Source organism: Ambystoma mexicanum, chromosome 8 (assembly GCF_040938575.1).
Source record: "Ambystoma mexicanum isolate Mex_15411 chromosome 8, UKY_AmexF1_1, whole genome shotgun sequence".
Classification (NCBI taxonomy): domain Eukaryota; kingdom Metazoa; phylum Chordata; class Amphibia; order Caudata; family Ambystomatidae; genus Ambystoma; species Ambystoma mexicanum.
The window spans coordinates 136,747,952-136,757,241 of record NC_090929.1 but is presented as its reverse complement, the minus strand read 5'-3'; the positions used below and the strand labels follow the sequence as shown (position 1 = coordinate 136,757,241).

At 46.9% G+C, this 9,290-nt stretch overlaps 1 pseudogene; it reads left to right on the top strand.

Annotated features, from left to right (window-relative positions):
* Positions 1-2,261: 2,261 nt before the first annotated feature.
* Positions 2,262-2,980, top strand: LOC138473545 (large ribosomal subunit protein eL6 pseudogene; annotated as a pseudogene).
* The last annotated feature ends 6,310 nt before the right edge of the window (positions 2,981-9,290 follow it).

Below are 9,290 nucleotides of genomic sequence, written 5' to 3'. Positions count from 1 at the left end.
TGCCCGGGAGGCAGTGCAGGTGTGCAGCTGGCGGGGGAGGAGTCCTGGGCCAGAGATCAGAGGGTAGCCAGGTGACCAGTGCAGTTTCAGTCAAGAGTTCAGCAGGGGAGAGGAGGAGAGAGAGCAGAAGCAAAGAGGAAGGTCTTGAGGTGTTTCTGGAGATGGTTCTCCTCAAGTTTCAAGGAGGCAGGAAGGGTGTTCCAGAAGAAGGCCCCAGCCGAAGAAAGAGATCTACCACCAACTTGTTGCTTGGAGAAGCATCTGACCCTAAGGGAGTTGGAGGCGGATGAGCAAAGAGCTTGAGATGGAAGATATTTAGGAAGAGAGAGTTGGAGGTATAGAGGCCCCAGAAGGCCTTGTGGACAATGCAGAGGGTTTTTAACTTACTCCTCGCAGCCACTGGGAGCCAGTGTAGAGAGTCCTGGAGAGATGCGATCCCTGGGCTTGAGGCCAAGGACATGTCTCGCAGTCCTGTTCTGGATGAATTGCAGAGGGAGGAGAGTAGAAGCTGGCAGATTTAGAAAAAGGCTGTTGCAGTAGTCCAGCCTAGAGAGAACCAGAGCTCTGGAGACAGTGAGCTTCTGGGGGAAAGAGAGGAAAGGAAAAATACCTCTGAGGAGGTGCAGCTGGTAGTGAGACTTCATAGAGAAGTCAGAGATGTGAGAAGAGAAGGAGATAAGGAGTTTATCTCCCCATGTGACCCTCCCACGATGTACCACCCCAGGGGTAGTATTATACCGTCTAAGGGTTCATCACAGAGCACAAATTGCATGTGTGTCATTATGGGATCCCCAAGAAAGGTAAGAAGGACGTTCTTCATGGTCAGAACAATGCAAGGAGTTCAAGTTGCAGGACACGAGTATGGAATTAATGGGACTGGCCTCCTGATATATATGTCAGCTCTCCTCATACACACCATTTCCTATCTGCAAAGAGGGAGCTGTCCCTCACGGTGGCAAAGGCAAAGGTATAGTGGCCTATGATTGGATTATGGAGGTTGTTGTGGCAGAGCAGAAACACCTACCCAGAGTATGCACAGTGTAAAGCTCTACGCTCCTGCAAGATAACATCTCAGGCACGGACAGACAAGGGGCATTCGCCATTGCCTTCTTGGAGCAAAGTGGGAAGCACCTAAACGGCAAGGGACGCATCAAGAACGCCTTTGCCCAGAGATTTTTGTTCCAGTTAGGTGAATGTCACCATAATTAAGGTAAAAGAGAGAAACAAGGTGCAAGAGTAAAAGGTAGGAGGCATGTTGTGTGTGGAGCAGTCAACGCAGGTATTTCCGCAACACAATGCTGCCGCAATACATGACACCCAGGTTGGGGTTGAGGTTGACCTACAACTAGCGTCTGTTGAAGGATGGGGTGGAAAAATGGTGTGTTACTCTTGATTACCTTTCAGCCGCAGGTAGATTGTGCTCATAGACGCTGGTCTCCGAACGCGAGCAATGTACTGAGGCAACGTCAGCTGGCGCTTCTATCTCATTTTATTCCCTATTTTTGTAGGTCCCCTAACGAAAAGGAAATTTTTTTGCCCTCCACCCACAATCGCTCTTGCTCCATTTGCTTAAAATCGGGTGGTGGGGGGTTCAATGCCCCAAATGGCCCTCCCTCAGCCCCCGCTTCCTCCCTCACCAAGACCCACCCCACCATTACACATACACACAAACACGTACACCTAACACACACACACACACACACACAAACACACACGCACACATGAATTTTCCCGTTCTCCCTCGTGGCCGCTTCCGGGTCCTGTGTGCGTCGCAGGGGCTGACAGTTTGATTTAGAAAGACTGCTCTGAGCGTTCACAGAGCGGTCTTTCTAAACCGTTTTTATTTCTCGATTTTTAAAAAATGGTCTTTTGACCTAGAACGCAGCTAACAAATGTCCATTGGTGCAGGTAAATGTTCACGAAGGGACCAGTAGTAAAATGGACACTTCCAATGAATGGGGATGTCCGTTTTTACTATGTACTAGCTCTTAGTACAGAGTTCCATGATATGTATAGTATGCTTAATTAATATTGTCTTACAAGAAAAGGTTCATTAATTTAGTTCTGGGATTGAAATTACTTCAGTAAAATTATATTGATTTCCTTCCGGTGTGTGTAAACAAAGGACGGAAATGACCCACGTGGACAATTATCTAGGGCTCTACTGGTAAAAGCGCACAAGGGACCAGTAGGTAAGCGGGCTGTGAGCAGGCAATAAGGCATGGCAAGATCAGGAAAGGGGCAGCAACGCAGAACGCATCCGGTGTTGGCTCGTGGTATCGGGAAATATTCCTGGACTGCGATGTATGCCAGAAAGGCATTGTACAAGCGCAAATACACTGCACCAGAAACAAAGATTGAAAAGAAGGCAGGAGCACCTCGTACTGTATGCAAGCCAGTTGGTGGAGACAAAAATGGAGGCACCCGTATGGTTAAGCTACGTAAAATGCCACGATACTATCCAACTTAGGATGTTCCCCGCAAGCTGCTGAGTCATGGTAAAAAGCCCTTTTCCCAGCAGAGGCGCAAGCTGCATTCTTCCATTCCTCCTGGGACAGTGTTGACCCTTTTGAATGGGCGTCATAGAGGAAGGGGTGTGGTGTTCCTGAAGCAACTTGGGTCTGGTTTGCTCCTTGTAACGGGTCCTTTGGTTATAAATCGTATCCCACTGCGTAGGGCTCACCAGAAGTTCGTCATTGCCACATCTACTAAGCTCGACATCTCTACTGTAAAAATTCCTAAACATCTGACTCACTCATACTTCAAAGAGAAGAAGCTGCGCCAGCCTAAACACCAGGAGGGTGATATTTTTGACACAGAAAAAGAGAAATACAAGGTAACTTTACAGCACAAGCAGGAACAGAAAGCGGTGGACTCCCAACTCTTACCTTTCATCACGAAAGAGCCACAGTTCTGCGGTTACTTGCGGGCTCAGTTGTCTCTCTCCAATTGAGTTTTTCCTCATAAACTGGTCTTCTAATTGGTACAGAATAGCTCATTAAAAGAAATGGTCCTCAAACTGGGACTGCACAAAAATGAAAAAAAGAAAAATACGATACCACCGATTGCAACGACTCAATGGGTCTCTTTACTAGTCTGGCGGTAACCCTGCCAGTGCAACCGGCGTATTGCCTCTGGACTTGCAATATTTACGGGTGCCTGGCTTGCCGCTAACACCGAGGGATTACAACCTCGGCATTCCGGGAAGTCAGGCGCTGGTAAGTGGTAAATCCCCATTCCTATTTGAGTCCCGTAGGACTCAATGGGTATGGGGACCACGGAAGAACCGGCACCGTTAACAACTGTGCCGGTTCTTCCGTGAAATGCTGCGGGTGCTGTTCCGCCTTCCAGGTCTGTCCCTGCTGGGCGGGACGGCACCCGCCCGCAGAGTCGTACTGTGGCGGTGCAGTAACAACTGTGCTGGTAGGCTTACCGGCACCATTGTTACCGGACCGGCACCGTTGTAATGAGGCCCAATGTGAAGATTCTCACAACATTGGAATGCACCCATATTGAAAAAAACAGGTACTACATTGGAACTTCGCACTGTATAACAAATATGAGGAGATATAAGTAGAACGAGGACTGATTGTAAACGACTTGGCATACTAGAGCTCAACATTAGTGATACACTAACAAATGTGAATGTATAAAGTTGTATGTATGAGAAAGCAGTATAACTGTACTGAGACACGTCAGTACTGATTGTAAACCACACTAATACAATATGAAGAGAATCATTATTGTGAATGTGAACTGGAAAAGTGTGATGCTAAATTAATGCACATCACAGAACCTGATGAACATATATGTACTGTATACACCATACCCACAATTGGGGAAAAAGTTTTTTTTTTCAAGTAAAAAAGTAACTTGTATGCCTTGAGAAAGCCCAGGTAAGGGCGAAACAATTGCACGTGCCTCCAAATAGGAGAATGTGGGCACCATGTACAATCTAAAACTAACTTACTATTAAACGAACACCTCAATTTATAAGCTCAAGACTCAAACAAACTATGTTCTCTAACCCATAAGAGCCCAGGTGCATGATTCAAACTTAGCACAACTCCACTTCGCAAAAAGTTATACTTCGGCTGACTAGTGAGTATCAGTCACTGCTAGAAGTCTGCTGCCAGGCTACACCCTCGATAAAGAATCACTACTACCTAATTAAGGGAAGGCGCACTGCCCTATACTCGCTGTTCCCACGTTTACTCAAGATCAGGAAAGCCCTGTGAATGAAGGTATTGATAGGGAAACATTTCACAAGGGGAACAAAAACAAAGAAAAGTAAGTAAATAAATAACTTACAAGATCAGCGATTATGCATATCTTGAGGCCACAAATTCGGGAACTCGTATACAACACTGGTCTTCGAAACTATACGTGAAATTTAACCCAAAATTGTCTATATTGTTACACGTTGGTACATTGTAATGAGGTAATTGGGGTAATCATGCAGGACATTGGTAAAGGCAAACGACTGATTAAAACTAGTATCCAAAAACAAGCCAAGAGCCATGACTTTGATCAGACAGTCCAAGATAGGACAACGAATTAAGACACGAGATATGCATCTTGGAAAAAACCTGAGGTAAAACCCATGTGAAATTTGGCTAAGACAAACGCATACTAACAATCAATGCAATATAAGAACTGGATAAAGTTATATAGGACAGAACTGCAATCCAGCGACAGTGCGACTATGATTAATGCTCTAATCACTAATAACTCTAAAAGATTCTGGTCATTAATCAACCATAAAGACCACTCTCAGACATGACCCAGTCAAATTCAAATTCAATTTCAGAATCAGCTTGGTGCACCTTTTCTGTTTTGCAAAATGCAGCAGCATTTCAGCAGCTATCGAGGAATAAATACGATATTTGACAAAGAAATGATCTTGCTGACAGAAACCATTCTTGCCTAAAGAGGTTGATGACATTGTCAAGGCAACAAAATCCAGAGCTATGGGACCAGGTGGCTTAGGTAATCTCTCTCTAAAAGCCAATGCATCGCTATAGTCCATCATTTTGTGTGCCCTCTTTACTGACATTAATACCAGGTGCTCACTTCTGGTCAGATAGCACAGATAGCACAGCGAGTAGAGCGCTCGCTTTGACATCCGTGCAGAGCCTGCTGACACAGTTTCGAATCCCCAAACTCAGCATTTCATCCTTCCAAGGTCGATAAATGAGCACCACACACGTGGGAAATAAGCAGCGCTCCGATACCTGAGGGTGTGTAGCTCTATATAAATGCACAAACAAACAAACAAAAAACTTCCGGACACCTGGAGTCAAAGTTACATTGTCCCAATATACAAGAAAGGCTTGAGGGAAAAACCAGAGTACTATCACCGGATAGCGCTCTTGGATTCTAGTAGCAAAATCATTGCCTCACTTGTACTGAAAGACCTTGAACAATGGGCTCTTAAAGCCAACATACTTTCTAAATATCCAACAGGGTTTAGGGCAGGTACCAAAAGCCCCCTTTATGGTTTTATTGTCCGTCTATTACAACAAAACGCTCTCTCCAAGGAAGGGAGCCCGTTATATATGGCTTCTGCCGACCTTACATCTGCTTTTGGCTGTGTCGATAGGACCCTCCTCTGGAACAAATTGTACAATCAGGGCAGTCCAGGAGGGTTACTAAACATCTTGATTTTATTTCACATGGATACCACTTTTCAGGTGCGTTTGGAAATATTACCAAGAAAATACACACATCACTGTGGTTGAGACAGGGCTGGGTTCTGTGTGAGAAACCTGAGGGTGTTCTCACTTCTATTCCCCATGGCTCCTGTGTGCAGGTGTCCAGGGAAGGACTATCACTTTTGGATCCTGGCCCTGGGGGTGGACAAGCGAGGGAGGATCACTTGGGTCGAGGGTCCTTGGAGACTGGGAGTGGGGTGCCCTTGGCCGAGACATGGTATTCCCCTTTTCCTACTAACAACCACCCTAACTCTTCTCCAACCTTTATGAGCCAGTCCCCATCAACTCTTCCTATACAACAGTTGACAGTACTGCAACGAAGAGGATACAACTAAGAGGAATTAAGTTTGGTATTAGGACAAAGAAGATGCCTGCAAGGAACTGTGAAGGTCAGGCATGTCCTTGTAATTGTGGTCAGGCAGAACTAATTAGAGTTCCACACCTGCAACCTGTCAAGGTGCTGCAGGTGTATAAAGGTAGACCATCCCAGCAGGGTAGAGAGTGATGGGTAGAGCGACTGGTGAAGCAACTAGTGGAGCAGCAGGAGACCTGTGAGAGGAGGCAGCTGTGGTGGTCCAGGAGAAGGGATCAGGATGCCGGCAGAAGTCCCAGAGGACTTGTGGGACCCGATGGAAGTCGGTCTCGTATTCCCCACAAGCCTGGGAGCCTCCAAACAGTAGCGTGTGCAGCAGGAGCTGTCATGGAGCCTGGAATGCAGAGGAAGCTGTCTGCATCTGAAATCTAGCAGCAGAAGTGCAGGTGTGAAACAGGGAGCACACAGCGAGCGAGTGGAGCTCACTACGGTGTTCAGTCCCGACATCAGGAGGTGAAAGGAAGTCTCGGGAACCACTGGGTGAAAGTTGAGAAGGTGGGTGAGTATCAGAGAGGCGTGTCAGCACCGGGGAGCTCTGAAAGACCACAAGTGTTTCATAGTCCATGTGAATGAATGAAAAAGCGCATATTGAATACCAAACTAAATGAAAAGATTACTTTGGGAGAATCCAATTCATATTGAAAACGCAACTAAATGCAAAGTTAACATTTAAAAGCCAATCCATATTAAACACTGAACTGAATAGCGCACTCTACATTGATGTAAAACCAGCGCACATTGAAGATCGAATTAAAGCGCTATTTAACGCTTAAGCAAACAGACATGCATTGAATACTGAATTTAAGTAAACCACCTATGAGAGCATTGAACTCTGAGTTAAAAGTGGACTTTAAATAACACAGCGAAAGCTGAAGAAAGCCAAACAGTGAACATTAAAGATTGAATGCAGTGTAGCAAGGCTACAGGTTGTCAAGGGGTGTGTGAGACATGGTGGCAGAGCCACAAGGTGACCAAGAAGAGGCCAGAGGAGCACAGGAATACCCCTAGGCCACAAGCCTAATAAATGTGAACAGGTGACAGTGACTTGGTGCTCTGGAATCAACACATGTGGGTGTGTGCTGAGGAGTCCAGGGGTTCTGGTTGCGCAACCTGTGATGGGTGGGCCGTGTGGTCTGACAACTGTGCCTGGACCAGAGAGCCCTGTGTGGTGGAAGTTAAGAACACTGTGAGACAAGTCCACTGAAAATACTGCAAAGGTACAGGCAAGGCAAGCCAGAAAAAGGGTCAAGTTGACCTGGTGTTTTTGTTAAAGACTTTTTAAAATACTAAGACAAGTGTCCTCAGAGAGATTGAAAGTCTTGGGGAAGGGTACACTGAGACCTACAGAACTACACTTGTTGTCTTGGGACTGGAGTCTCAAAACCCCTTTGTTTTGGATTGTGATATGTGAAACTTGGGGAAGGGAACCCCAAAGATTGGTGATGAACTACATCACTTTGAGCAGGAGAAAGGTACACCTTGAGCCTTTTTCATGGAACTTTCTTTTGCTTGTAGAGGGGGAGCTGAATGGAAGCTGTGAGCTAAAAGCAGCTCAGAACTTTGAGTTAAACACTGTTCTTTTGACCTTGACATCCACACACATTGTTTTTTTGTAGCCGTGAGGGCAAGGAAAGGTTTTGGACATAGGGGGTCATTCCGAGGTTGGTGGTAGTCATGGCACTATTTGCGCCATGACTGCCACCAATAACGGGTCCGGCACCGGTGTTGTTCAATGGGGGCTTACCGGTGTAGTCCGACCCTGGCGGGACTGGTAAGTTCACATTGAACAAGCCATTCCCCATTCCCATTTGAGCCCCCATAGGGCTCAATGGGAATGGGGAGGGTGCTAATTACTGGCTCGTGACTTGCAAGCCCGTTATTAGCGCCCTGGTCCCTTAGCGGGACCCCTAAGGGACGTGTGGTCTGACCACACGTTCCTTACGGGCCCCGCCAAGGGACCATGGAATAGGGCGGTAAGGGATTACCGGCACCGGTCTCCTTAATGGATGCCGGTGTTCCTTACCGCCCAGGTCGTAATGACCCCCATAGACTTTTAAGTTGAACTCTTTGACTGTGTCATGCCTGCTGCCTACAGAGGGCGCCAAGTTCAGACGTATATGCATTACGCCCATAGAACAGCTAGACCCTTCTTCTCACATTGGAAGTTATCCCGTTCATTTCGGGCAAGACAGCTGAAACGAGGGATTCCGCGTTAGTCACGTGATTTGTTACGTACGTCGTGCTGCGTATATATACAATCAAGGACGGGGACCAGCGCTTCTGATTGTTTGTTGTTGTTCCTGACCGAAGCTGCGGTATTATAATTCTTCAGCAAGTTGCAATCCCTGCATCATTTTCCTCAAGCAGCAGCTTTCCACTGCATTCCCTTCCGGGACCGGGCAGAGCGCGTCCCGCTCTGCTGCTCACACGGAACGCCTTCAAAGCAGCTTTCCACTGCACTGTCTTCCTGGACCGAGCAGAGCGTGTCCTGCTCTATTGCTCACACGGAACGCCTTCAAAGCAGCTTTCCACTACGTTCCCTTCCGGGCCGAGCAGAGCGTGTCCCGCTCTATTGCTCACACGGAATGCCTTCAAAGCAGCATTCTGCTGCGTTTCCTTCCCGGACCGAGCAGAGCGTGTCCTGCTCTATTGCTCACACAGAACGCTTCCAAAGCAAAACTTTCCACCACATTCCTGTCCAGGACCAAGCAGAGTGTGCCACGTTCCATTCCACACACGCGGAACGCCACTGCTATCCATTGTCCAACAGGGCATTGGCCACGGACAAAACACAGACGCCTAAAATCCCAGTCTTCCACTCACGGGCTTCCGCGGCAATTCAGCAGGGAGAAAAGCAAGCGTTACCAACACTCTACCCCGCTGATGAGATCCTGTGAGAGTGTGCCATATTTACACCATAAGATTACAAGTAAGAACTTGCTAACTATCATCATTTACATATTTACTTTATCTTGAATATTAGTTACTGTACCTCAAGGGCCTTATTGGAACTGCCTCCAAAGAATGGACATTTTCTGTTGCATTGAACAGTGATTACCTTAAATGTGCACGGACTTTGGGACGCTATGCTGGTGTGCACCAACCCGGCTCTAGCGTGACCCTCGTGTCGTTCGGGATAAGATTCCCTACTAACCTTACCCTTTTTCCTAGACGCTGTTTCAGGATCCTTGTTTCATCTTGCT